The 12,854-nt window shown below is 37.5% G+C and overlaps 1 long non-coding RNA gene across 1 annotated transcript; it reads left to right on the top strand.

Annotated features, from left to right (window-relative positions):
* The first annotated feature begins 2,232 nt into the window (after window positions 1-2,232).
* LOC124165585 lies at window positions 2,233-12,505 on the top strand. The gene is made up of 3 exons (XR_006866263.1): window positions 2,233-2,601; window positions 2,858-3,363; window positions 12,102-12,505. It is a non-coding gene; the product is annotated as an uncharacterized LOC124165585 (long non-coding RNA).
* The last annotated feature ends 349 nt before the right edge of the window (window positions 12,506-12,854 follow it).

Here is a 12,854-nt window from a genome sequence, read left to right as displayed (position 1 = left end):
ACAGAGTAACTTACATGAATAAGAACGGTGAAGTGAAAAGTTACGAGTTAGATCGCCTAAAGTTGTCCCCTGGTGCTACTCCCACAGTGTTTCAGGCCCTCTCCTCTTTTTAAAACTTCTTATTGTGATCAGTGAACCATGAAAATCTGTGAACATAAGTAGATGAGTTGTACTTCTAACAAATGAAATCAGGAAATATTGTATGAATCAGTGGAACATGAAAAGACTGCTGATGAAATGACAATATATATCTTTATTTCCGAAAGACATGCTAATTTGGCATCTGGCCGCCTTCTAATACTGAAGGTACATTGGAAATAATCAATTGCTACTAAGTGATATGGAATATATAAGTGGTATTTTGAACTAATTCATCTTTCCCTTCCAGGTAAAACTTCTTGTTGTGATCAGTGAACTATGAAAACCTGTGAACATAAGTAGATAAGATCTTGGAAATGAGATCAACAAATATTTTATGAATCAGTGGAACATGAAAGAACATTGATGAAATGTCAATATTTGTTCTCCTATCGATAAGGGTACCTTAATTGATATTTATCTGCCTTACTATACTCGAGGTATGTGGAAAATCCAAGGGTACTGAGTGATATCATATCTATGCGTGGTATTTTTGAATTAATCCATCTTACTCTTGCAGGTAAAACTCCTTATTGTGATCGGTGAAGCATGAAAATCTGTGGAAATAATTAAAGATGAAGTATTTCTTGGAGATGAAATGAACGAATATTGTATGAATTAGTGAGAGCATGAAAGAACTACTGAGGAAATGACGATATATAAGTTCTCATATTGAAAAGACTTAGTAAATTGACGTCTAGCCGCCTTCCAATACAGTAGGTATATTGGAAAATCCATGAGTGCTGAGTGAAATTATGTATATATGTGGTATTTAGAACAACATAATAATTTTCTCTGCAGCTAAAACTTTCTTTAGAGTGAACTTTGAAAATTTGGTCATATAATCAATTATGAAGAACCTGGTGTGGCTACCATTATCGAGATTAATTCAATAATTTCCTCTCTTTTGTAAAATTTGATTTTAATCAGTATCGAGTTATACGGTAGTATAATGCTATTTGTCGAGACATCTCCAATTCGGAAGTCATTATTATTTCATTATACTGGTCTTGGTGTTTAGAAATATTAGATTGACAATATATTTATCTTCCTTATGGCTTCATATTTTTTAAACATTATTTGTCTAATATATAGAATGTTAAGACTAGTTTTTTTTTGTAATATCACATAAAGTTTTCTAATTAGCCCTTACATTTGTACTGATCATGTTTTTTTCATCAAATTTTTCCATCAGATAATGTGGTGCCTGTGAAACTGATAGCTGTTGCTGGTGACGGTTCATCGGTGAACTTCAAATGGCACGATCTATGGAGGTTGTTTCCGGCTGAAATTGAAATTAAGAACCTGTGGCAGCTTTTATTTATTCCACTTTCTGGAGTAATATTTATGCTTTGATGGCCATGCCTTGTGACATTGTTTGATATGTTGTTTGACCTCTTCAATATGAAATGTTTACCGGAAAATGTATATATCTGATTTTTATTTTAAATAAATGTTGTTAAGCGTCATAATTTTTTCTCTCCTTAAATACCGCGGCGAAAGGTGCTAGAAAATAACGCATTACTTTTTAACATGTTAATTTTTTAGGTTATTCATGGAGGTGAAATGATGTTTATTTTAAAGCCGCTCTTTATTTCTAAGTCAATAAATTTTATAGGGTGCTCTTCTATATAAACAACCAATGGGTTAAGCGGTAAACTAAACGGTATTTCCTTCTTGGTCTGAATTTCTGGGTCGTCGATCGCAGTACTTAAATATATTTCCGAGCATAATCTCTCGTATCCCTTGCCTTGTTATTAGTTCTCACGATTACTTTTAATAAATAGCTGTTATAGTACGAAATACAACCACTCGAATAACTCAACCCTACCGTAGTTTTTATCTTAACTTTAGGGAGGGTGAACGGAGGTCCATCCATATTAACATCACACAACGTCAACAGCTGAGAGGCCGATAGCCCGATAGCATCCTGCGCAATTTGTATAGAGTTAGCCTATCATATACACTACAAAAGTGTCGACCATGGTCACATCTATACTTTCCCGTTTACACCACAATAGTATGATCATAATTTCCCGTTTACACAGCGCGAATAACGCCGTTCCATTGTTTCATAAAACGTCATGCAAAAGGCGCAAATCGTCGAAATCGTCTTTCAGCTGATATTTTTTGTTAGTATCTATCGCTCTACTGTACTTGAGGAAGCGATAAATATAATTGATGAATTAATGTAGCCAGAATGTAGCATAGAAAAAATCTGTCGCATCGATTTAAGGAAGTATTTAGCAGGTGATGGTAGGAGATATTGAAATTTTTTTACAAATCTTTTGCTTGTCAGATGATTGCGGATTCAATGTTTGTAACATATCCACACAAAGATAGGATTTTTGATAACTTTCTTTGAATGATCACTTAATGAGTTGCATGGAAAGCAATGATGAGTAATTCATCGAGTCTCGTCAGAAACTTGTATATGTTATTAAGTAGTGTGGATGAACCGCCGTGAGTGAAAATATGCGTTTTTCTCTTATAATCATGAGTGGTGCAATGAACCGGAATTTAACTGTGTCCGGCTTTCATCATCTCAAATTATCTTATGCTTATATCTAGTTTTATATAAAAAAATCATTGAGGTATGTATATTTATCTCCTATATTTTCCAGCCAAGTCATTAGATATATTTCTCGTTCAGAAATGCCTTAAATTGAAAATGAAATGACAGTAATTTAGTTGCTATTTTCTTATTTATTAATTTTAGGTGTGTGAGCTGCACTTCACATCGAGTGATATCAGAAAAGAATCTGTGGCCTTGCACGAGGAGATGGGGTGATAATTCGTGTTGAATTCACTGCCTTGACTGCTGGCCTAATCCTTTGTATCCAAAAGGGTTTCTCTAAGTGAAGCTATCATCAGCTGAGGTCCTGCGTGTAGTAGTCTCTGGTGCTCATATTCAATTAGCAATTTTGTGATATGATGCCTTGGTGGAAGTATCATAGGATGTTTAGAATTGTATGGTAATTCTGCAGCGTGCAATATCCCTCCTACTCTCAATATGTCTTCACCATCTAGAAAAGGATGTAGCTGCTTGAGTTTACTCTTACCATTTACGACGCTGTTTTCCTTTAATGAAGTCATATCAGATGAATATGATTCAACTTGTGCAATTTTGACAAGTTTTCTTGTTGCTGCCTTCAACTCATGCGGGGTCAGTGATGCAGAGGAATGCTGTTTTTTCCGTTGACAATTGGAAACAAATCGCAGCAGGTAGGCTGTTACCCTCTGTAATTTGGTAAAGGTTGAATAATTATGAATGAATAGCCTTTCAACCTTGCATGCATTTAAACAAATGATTGCATTTCTCTCATCGGGAATATCATCAAAGCACTTTTCCTTACGTCCTGCGGCCAATTACTTGGATCTTGTTTCAGCCAATCTGGACCCGCCCACCATAAGGAACACTCACGTAGCATTTCGGCAGATATTCCGCGGGAAATAAGATCAGCAGGGTTGTCTTGAGATGGTACATGCTTCCAGTCTTTTGTACTGCTCTGTATCTCAGCCACTCGGTTGGCAACAAATGTTTTCCATTTCGTCGGACATCCAGACACCCATGCCAAGGTTACTGTTGAATCTGTCCATAGATGTACGCTGTCAATTTTATGAATATGAGCGTTTTCTGCAGTTTCTTCATTAATCTTGATAGTAGTAATGCTCCACATAGTTCCAATCTTGGGAGAGTTATTTGTTTAATGGGCGCTACCCTTGACTTTGAGCACAACAATGCACTGTGTGTTCATTGTTTTGATTGGTAGATCGGATGTAAATACATGCCCCATAAGCTCTCTCAGAAGCATCTGAGAATCCATGTAATTCAATCGATCTTATTTAACCTCTTGTTAGCACGAAACGATTAATCATAATGTCATTCATTGCTGGGATCTGTTTACATAGAGAAAACCATTCTTGTAATAGTTGACATGGTAATCTTTCTTCCCAATTAAATTTGCACTGCCACAGTTTCTGCATGAATATTTTGAAGGTTATGGTGATTGGACTCACTAATCCTAAGGGATCAAATGTTGATGATATTACAGAGAGAATTTTCCTTTTCGTGCAGTATGAATCCAAAACTGGCAATAGAGGTTTGTGGATTGAATTCACAATAACAAACTGATCAGATTTAGGTAGCCATTTCAAACCTAGTGTTTTCACCATCTGACTATCATCATCTGCCAACGAATGGTTTAGCTCTTTTAATTGCGTTGGAATGGCTTCCAACACCTTCCTGTCATTACTGCACCATTTTCTGAGTTGAAATCCTCCTAGTTCTAATAATTCTTGTAGTTCCCTTTGTAGTTTGATTGCACTTTCTGGAGTATCTGATCCAGTTAAACCGTCGTCCACGTAAAAATCTCTTGTCAAGGCCTCTGCTGCTTCGGGATAGTTTTCTCGTTCACTCATTGCTAATTCCTGCAAACATCTCACTGCCAGGAATGGCGCTGCTGCTGTGCTGTAAGTTACTGTGGTGAGTTTATACTCCTGTAGATCCTCATTTGGATCGTTCCGCCACAGGACCCTTTGTAGTCCTTGGTCTTCAGGATGCATCAGTATCTGACGATACATCTTTCATATGTCAGTTGTCAAGGCGACTGGATGAAACCTAAACCTCATGGTGGTAGACCATTGGTCCTGTTGAATTGTGGGTCCGACAAGTAGCATATCATTTAATGATTTTCCATTGGTTGTACGCATAGATGCATCAAAGACGACTCGTAGTCTTGTTGTAGAGCTTACTTCCTTGAACACCGGGTGATGTGGAAGATAATATTTGACTCCTCCTTCTTCAGTACTCAATATCATATGTCCAAGCTCTTCATATTCTTGCATGAAGTTCGTATAGTCCTTCTTCAAGGCGATGTTCCTTTCCAATCTTCTTTCGATTTGGTGAAATCTCAGCAGTGCCGTTTCTCGAGAGTCTCCTAAATTTTCAATGCCGTTTTTTGTTGGTAGTCTTACAATAAAGCGGCCTTTGTCATCTCGTACTGTATGAATTGTGAAATGTTGTTCACAAAGCTGTTCCTCCTTAGAATGAACTGGTTGTTCCATTTCTTCGATGTCCCACCACTTACTTAACTGTTGTTCCAGCATGGAATCACTTCTTGCAAGCAAAGTTAGTTGTTGAGTCTGATTTACTTGGTCTTGATCTGTTTTATACTCTCCACTTATGATCCAACCCAATTTTGTATTTTGAAGAACTGGGTATGGTATATTCACTGCCTTGACTGCTGGCCTAATCCTTTGTATCCAAAAGGGTTTCTCTAAGTGAAGCTATCATCAGCTGAGGTCCTGCGTGTAGTAGTCTCTGGTGCTCATATTCTGGTCTTTTGCTCTGGCAACAGTAACTTACAAAACAGTTCTGCTCCAATTAGGATGTTGATTTTTTGTGGTTTATTAAATCTTGGGTCAGCTAATTGAATATTTCTTGGCAAACCTAGATTCTTGCAGAGATGAGTGTTGTTGGTAAATTGCCTGTAATTTTTGGAAGTACAGCACAATTCAATTTAGCAGTGAAATCAGTCGTTATTGATTTGATTTCTATGTCCACACTGTGAGTGGTTGATGACGTGATGCTATTGAATCCTTGTAGTGGGATATGGTTTCTTTTCTTTCGTATTCCCAAAAGTTGTGCACAATGTTCAGTAATGAAATGTGTTTGTGAGCCACTGTCAAGTAAGGCTCGACAATTGACCCACCGTCCAGTCTTGTCTCTGACTTGGATGACGGCTGTGCTCAGTAATACTTGCGATATTGATTTTCTTCTCATTGTGTAATAACTCAGGTGAGGCTGTGCTGAAGCACGGGTTTCTTGATCCTGACCTGTTCCTGTCTGTTCTGAATTGACTCTTGGTGACTCGACGTGGTGTGGCTTGTCTTGGTGCAACAAGGTGTGGTGATGTCGATTACATTTGAAGCATGAGCGTTTCGATTTACACTCCATTGCATAATGATTCCCTCTTAAGCAGTTGTTGCACAATTTATGCTGCTTGATTATTCCAATTCGTCTTTGAACATTCATTGAAATAAATTCATTGCATCTGAATAAGGCATGCAATCCCTTACACACTACACATGCAGTGATGGTGTTTACATAACTCTGCTTAAAGTTCTTGTGATTCTTGTTTTGTTTAAACTTATCCTCCGTTTCACTACCATTTGGTTTTTCAGCCTGTACTAACTGCAGAGTTTGACATTTTCCCTCCAGAAATTGTTTCAAATCTTCTAAACTGGGAAAATCATGGTTATCGAACCTCCATTCGAACTCAATTTTTGTATTTTTGTCCAACCTTTCCATAATCATTTGTGAAATCAGCAAGTCCTCCAATAGGAATGGGTAGATCCATTGCTTCCAATGCATTTTTATTGCTAACCACTTGATTAATTAATTGTCTAATTTCTGGTTCCGAATTCTTGTGAGCACTTGGTAACGTAAGTAGAGCTCTGACATGCTGCATTGCAATTAATCTTTTGTTGTTGTATCGTTCACAGATGATTTCATATGCCACCTTGAAGTTAGCTGATGTTACAGGTAGATTTTGAATTAGCTCTTTTGGTTGACCCTTTAGCACAGATAGTAAATAATGGAACTTCTTCAGCTTCAAACAGTGGTGGGCCAGCTTACCGGTAACTTTCACATAAGGAGACATCAGCACTTACTGGGAGTAATAGACTTGGATAAGGGTCATTCCATGTCAAATCAACCAATATTTTGACCAAATGACACCCACCGACTCGGATTTTCATGAAACTTGCCATGGTCAAACATCATGGTATGATTAGAGATTGTGTGCAATTTTAGCCTCCAATTGTCAATTGTTAATGAAATATGAGTAATTGAAATTTGAGCATGACCCCTACATTGCCGCAACGTGCAACACATGGTGATTTTTATTTTCATCCATAACTCCATTCCTGTGAGATGAAAAGACATGATTTTTTTTTCTAAAGCTAAGGAGTCCATAATGATCCCATGATTGTCATTAAATATTCACTGCATGAAGTAAGTCAGCTGCAAAAAAATAAAGTTTACAAAAAAATCTTGCTTGTACCATTTTTGATTGTGAGCATCCACAGGGAAAGGCCATGCGAATACAGACTCATGGTTCAGTTTAAAATAATCATTAATGTATGAGCAAAGATCCTGATGAAAAAAAATCATGAGTCCGGCGTTCCTTTTAGTAAAAAAAATTCTCATTCATGGTCACGGGAAAAAATGGCATTTTTTGCAAGGCACATGGAAATTACACAATTTAGAGGAGAGATAAGCTTATACTCATGATTAAAAAATATTGGAGCATGCATTATCTCACTACATATAGTGTATGCTACTGGCTCTTACAGTAGGAATCACATAAGCAGTCATGTCAATGTACTCCCCCACATACTGCTAATTGCGTGTTATCAGGACTATTCCTACTATCTCTTCCATGGGTAATGGGTAACTGAATAGTATGGTATAAAATATAAAGGCAGAAGAGAGCCATCAGAAAGTTTTCTCCAATTTCAGTCCAAGTGAAGTTAATTAATTTCTTCATTAATTTCTCATTTATATGGTGCTGCCTTAGTGATATCCTGGTTGAATTTCAGACTAAGTAACTCATGTTAGTGCGTCTAATAGCCAGGCTTACGTTGTAATATCTCTTGTTCGTATCAATGAGGTATGTCTGCAAAGTACATATTTCATAATAGCAAAACAAATGAACTTCTCAGTTCTCTCTGAAAATATTCAGAACACCATTATCTATGTTGTAAGCAGTTAATCACAAGTAAGTACACCTATCTGAATATCAAACATTGTAACATTCAAGATGTACCTTATGAAGAAGTTACAGTGGAACCTCTATCTATTGTTTTTCATGGGGATGGACAAAGAAAAACGGTGAATGCGGGAATGTTTGGCTGGGTTGCCTATGTTACAGGAAACGCAGGAATTTTTTTTGCGAGTGATTATGATATTCATTACAGGATTCAAACAAGATTTTAGCCGAATACAGAAATATTAGTACTGCATCGAAACACTTTGGTCATATTGTTGATTCGCCTAATATCTCTTTCAAATGTCGTAAAGGAACACGCCACCTCGCTAAAAAATGTTTGTACTCCACTCGGCATTTGCACTGCTATAATGGATTTCTGTCTGATATAAAAATTCTTATACATCAAACGCCATTTAAATACACGTATTTACGAGAGCAATATGTATAGTGTGCCTAAAACAACCGCTTTTGCCGGCGAAGTGATTGGTTGTGAGATCGATCACAAAGGCCAAAAATAGTTTATTATTTGAAAATTTCCTTTCTAATAAATATATTTTTAATATAATTGAGGCAATGCGTAAAGCGTGAACAAAATTACGTCGTCAGCGGCACGGTCACCTGATCCTCGGCTTCATCCCACTTCTTTTCACATGATAGCTCGCTCCACCCCTACCCCGAACGTCATGTGCTAGCGGACAGCCCGAGGCGTTCTGCAATATCCACGCACTTCTAGCTCGGATTCTTTTCATCATCTTCAATGATTTTGAGCCCATATTTTAAAGTTCCTACTTGTTCCTTCGGAAGGGCCATGATCAGAAGATAAATAAAAATAAAACTAATAAAAATGAAACCGGACTTGATTAAACCCACACGGAAAACACTCGCTGGCTTGAAGTCAACACATCCTGGAAAGTACGGAACTACTTGTATGAGGTGAAGTTCGGAACTGATGCTATCGCGTACGGCGTACGCAGAGCATACTGCAGTGGGTGAAGCATGACCATATGACTGCGCCATTAATTATTTTTGTCCTTCAGAGAAGGGAACTTACCCACTCATTGCTAAGTAGGGTAGCGCCAGATGAGCTGATGAATTCGGATTACTAGTGGGGAGAAATAAAGTATCCGGAGAAGATTTACCTTCGTCAGTTACTCTGACAAGTGAGACTTAAAGTATAACTCGAAAGTATACTCTCACTACCTCATCTCATTGTTTCATATCTGATGACCTTAACCATGATGTGGCCTTTGTTATGGAAGTGCAACGCCACCTGATAGAATTTTTAAAGAGAACTTCGCCGATGATCCAAGAAGTTCAGTACTTCACAGATGGATGTGCTGGGCAATATAAAAACTGCAAGTCTTTTTTAAATTTGTGCCATCATTATAATGACTATGGCATTAATGCAACCTGGTCTTTTTTTTCCACGAGCCATGGGAAGTCTTCTTGTGATGGTATAGGTGGTACGATTAAACGAATGGCGAGGAAAGCCAGCCTGCAACGCCCAATGGCACAGCAAATAACAAACAGCAGCGGGATGTATGAATTTTGTAGAGATAATGTGAAAAACATCAACATCCATTACATTAAGTCTAGTGATGTGGCTTGGTCACGTAGTAAACTTCTTGAAAGATCCACCAAGGCAAAAACAATTCCAGGTACAAGAAACTTCCATCATTTTGTGCCTTTATCGGATAGAAAAGTCGCTGCAAAGTTCACTGGCCTGGATGATGAGTACAGCATTATATTTGATTTTTGTTCCGTAACAGTGGATTTCCCAGATAATTTGGTTGTTGGTTCATATGCAGCTTGTATTTACAGCATGCAGTGGTACATTGGAGTAGTGGAAGCTCTCAACCATGAAGAAAGTGATATTTCAGTTAAATTCATGACGCCTAAAGGACCCTCACCTTCATTCTCTTGGCCTGAGAGAGATGATGTTTGCTGTGTGTCACTAGGACACATATTGTGTGTGCTTAGTTCTCCTGCAACTACAAGCTCTGGGAGGTCATACTACTTCTTGAGGGAGGAAGTGGACCACATTAAAAAAATATATATAGACTTTGTGAAAAACACTAAGACATCTTAGTATGTGATCAGCCAGTTAAAAAGAGGAGGCTCACTTTCAAATCAATTGGTAAGGTTGTTTATTTAATTGTACTGTTTCTACCTAAATTTCCAATGATATAGAATCACTAAATGAAACATTGAAAATAAGCATTAGTGTGAAGTACCTGAAAGATTTCTCAATTCAAATGATCTGATGACGGTTCCCTTTGACATTCAATAATGTACATTCCTGTGATGTCAATACATCTGGATATGAAATGTATCTGGTCTTTGGACTAAGATTAAAAGGAATGTAGAATGTGTCTACCATGGCTCATGCAGTTTTTTTTAATTAAAACTCCCTCTACTCAAATAGTCCTGATAACACGCAATTAGCAGTATGTGGGGGAGTACATTGACATGACTGCTTATGTGTTTCCTACTGTAAGAGCCAGTAGCATACACTATAGTGAGATAATGCATGCTCCAATATTTTTTAATCATGAGTATAAGCTTATCTCTCCTCTAAATTGTGTCATTTCTATGTGCCTTGAAAAAAATACCATTTTTTCCCGTGACCATGAATGAGAATTTTTTTTTACTAAAAGGAATGCCGGACTCATGATTTTTTTTCATCAGGATCTTTGCTCATACATTAATGATTATTTTAAACTGAACCATGAGTCTGTATTCGCATGGCCTTTCCCTGTGGATGCTCACAATCAAAAATGGTACAAGCAAGATTTTTTTGTAAACTTTATTTTTTTGCAGCTGACTTACTTCATGCAGTGAATATTTAATGACAATCGTGGGATCATTATGGACTCCTTAGCTTTAGAAAAAAAATCATGTCTTTTCATCTCACAGGAATGGAGTTATGGATGAAAATAAAAATCACCATGTGTTGCACGTTGCGGCAATTTAGGGATAATGCTCAAATTTCAATTACTCATATTTCATTAACAATTGACAATTGGAGGCTAAAATTGCACACAATCTCTAATCATACCATGATGTTTGACCATGGCAAGTTTCATGAAAATCCGAGTCAGTGGGTGTCATGGCCTGGTTGATTTGAAATGGAATGACCCATAAGGGTAGATGGGAGAAGAAACGACTTCCCGTCTAATATGCGAGTGCCCTGCAATCATGAGGACTCGATATAGACACCTGGGCTCACCTTTTATAGAGCCCAACTAGGCAAAAGATCCTTCTTCCCATTGGGGACCTCTTGTCCTTCGCTAAGGACATTGACCTCTATGGGTGAATAGTCATTGGTGGTTAGCACAGTGGACCAACAGGTCTAAGTGCCCTGGAAGCCTAGCCCCCCACTTCTTGTAATCAATCAATCAATTGACTGATCACTAAAGGACTAGTCCGTCTTCAACCCGTGTACTAGGAGTCTTGGAGACTTAATTGAGCAGTTATCAAAATGTGAATGATATATATAAAAATTTTATAACTTTTTTCATCTACGAGAGATCAATGAGATTCTTTTGAATGATTAATTTTGGCATCCAAGCGCACAGTAATAGTGTGCCATTTTGATAAACATATGCAAATAACATTAAGCCTTACCATGTTACCATTGATACCAGCGGCATAACTAGGAATGTGCTTAGGGAGGGGGTGGAGGGTGACCCCTCCCCCCTCAGGCACAGGGGTCTGGGAAAATCTTTGAAAAGAGTCTCACCTCAATGTCTCAAATGACTTCCTGCCATGATATTAATAAAAGATGTTTAACTTTCAGCATGTGCAGTTATTGCATGTCAAAACTAGACAATAGTTGAAAATTTTTCTATTTTTCTGGGCTTTGGGGTGGGGGGATTCTATCCGCTCATCCTGCCCCAAACAGTTATGCCAATGATTGATACCCATAAGGTAGTATGTTGGGTCCAGAGAAGTGGCTCATGGCAAAATAGCCCATTTTATAACGATGTTATTTAATTTTCACAAGTAAACCCCATGAGAAATTAATGCAGTTCTTACCCTTGAAATTTCGTGTCCATTGTGAGACGGTCTTTACAGTCAGAAGTGATACACTCTGTAATAAAAACAACTCAAACTTCTCTTCCGTTTGGGATCATGCCTTGTGGGTTGTGAACCTTACAATATTAGCACCTCTTCTTTCCTTCCCAGAATGGGGCGTTTGAGCCACTGCAGCTGTCCAAGGCTTCTGGCAGGATTGTCACTGACGATTTGCTCATAGAAAGAGTGCTGTTGCGACCAGTGTGGGAGTGCATTTTGGTTTTTGCAGTAGCGAGAGTCGCACAGTGCTGTGGTGATGATGTGATTGATGTTTTAGGATGGCTCATAAACATTGATCTTACGGAAAAAACTTTATTTTTCTTGATTCTCTGCAGATGAAAACATAAAGGAAATCCATTGATATGTAAATTTACTTATCATTTAAATGATATATGTTAAAACCATAAATCCTCTGATTTCATTAGCAATAACATTTGACATTGTAATGTATAATTTGAGCAACAAAGGGGCCAACTTGAATATTGTTTTTCATTAAAGTTCTTCATCTGTAAAAATGTACTTTGGATCAAATTTGCAATAAGTAAGGTCCCAAAAGTACCTTAGGGTTGTATTTATATCAACGTAAATTGGGGGGATATCTTTTTATGCATAAGGAAATTGGTGAGAAGGCGAGATGAAACTGAACTTGTACGCGATTGCTTTTTTTGCGCTCAAATATATCTAATTGTAAGTTAAACCAAAACTAGTATTAACACAATAATGCTGATTCAATGCTCCAATAGTCAACGCGAGTTGATTTTGGAGCGTTTCAGTATAATATCAATATCACTTGGTTTAAAAATTAAACTGCAGGAGTGACATTAATCAACTATTTAATGGTAAATTCGAATTATTTTTGATGGC

The sequence above is a fragment of the Ischnura elegans genome, chromosome 9 (genome assembly GCF_921293095.1).
Source record: "Ischnura elegans chromosome 9, ioIscEleg1.1, whole genome shotgun sequence".
Classification (NCBI taxonomy): Eukaryota; Metazoa; Arthropoda; class Insecta; order Odonata; family Coenagrionidae; genus Ischnura; species Ischnura elegans.
This window is presented reverse-complemented; position numbering and strand designations above follow the sequence as displayed.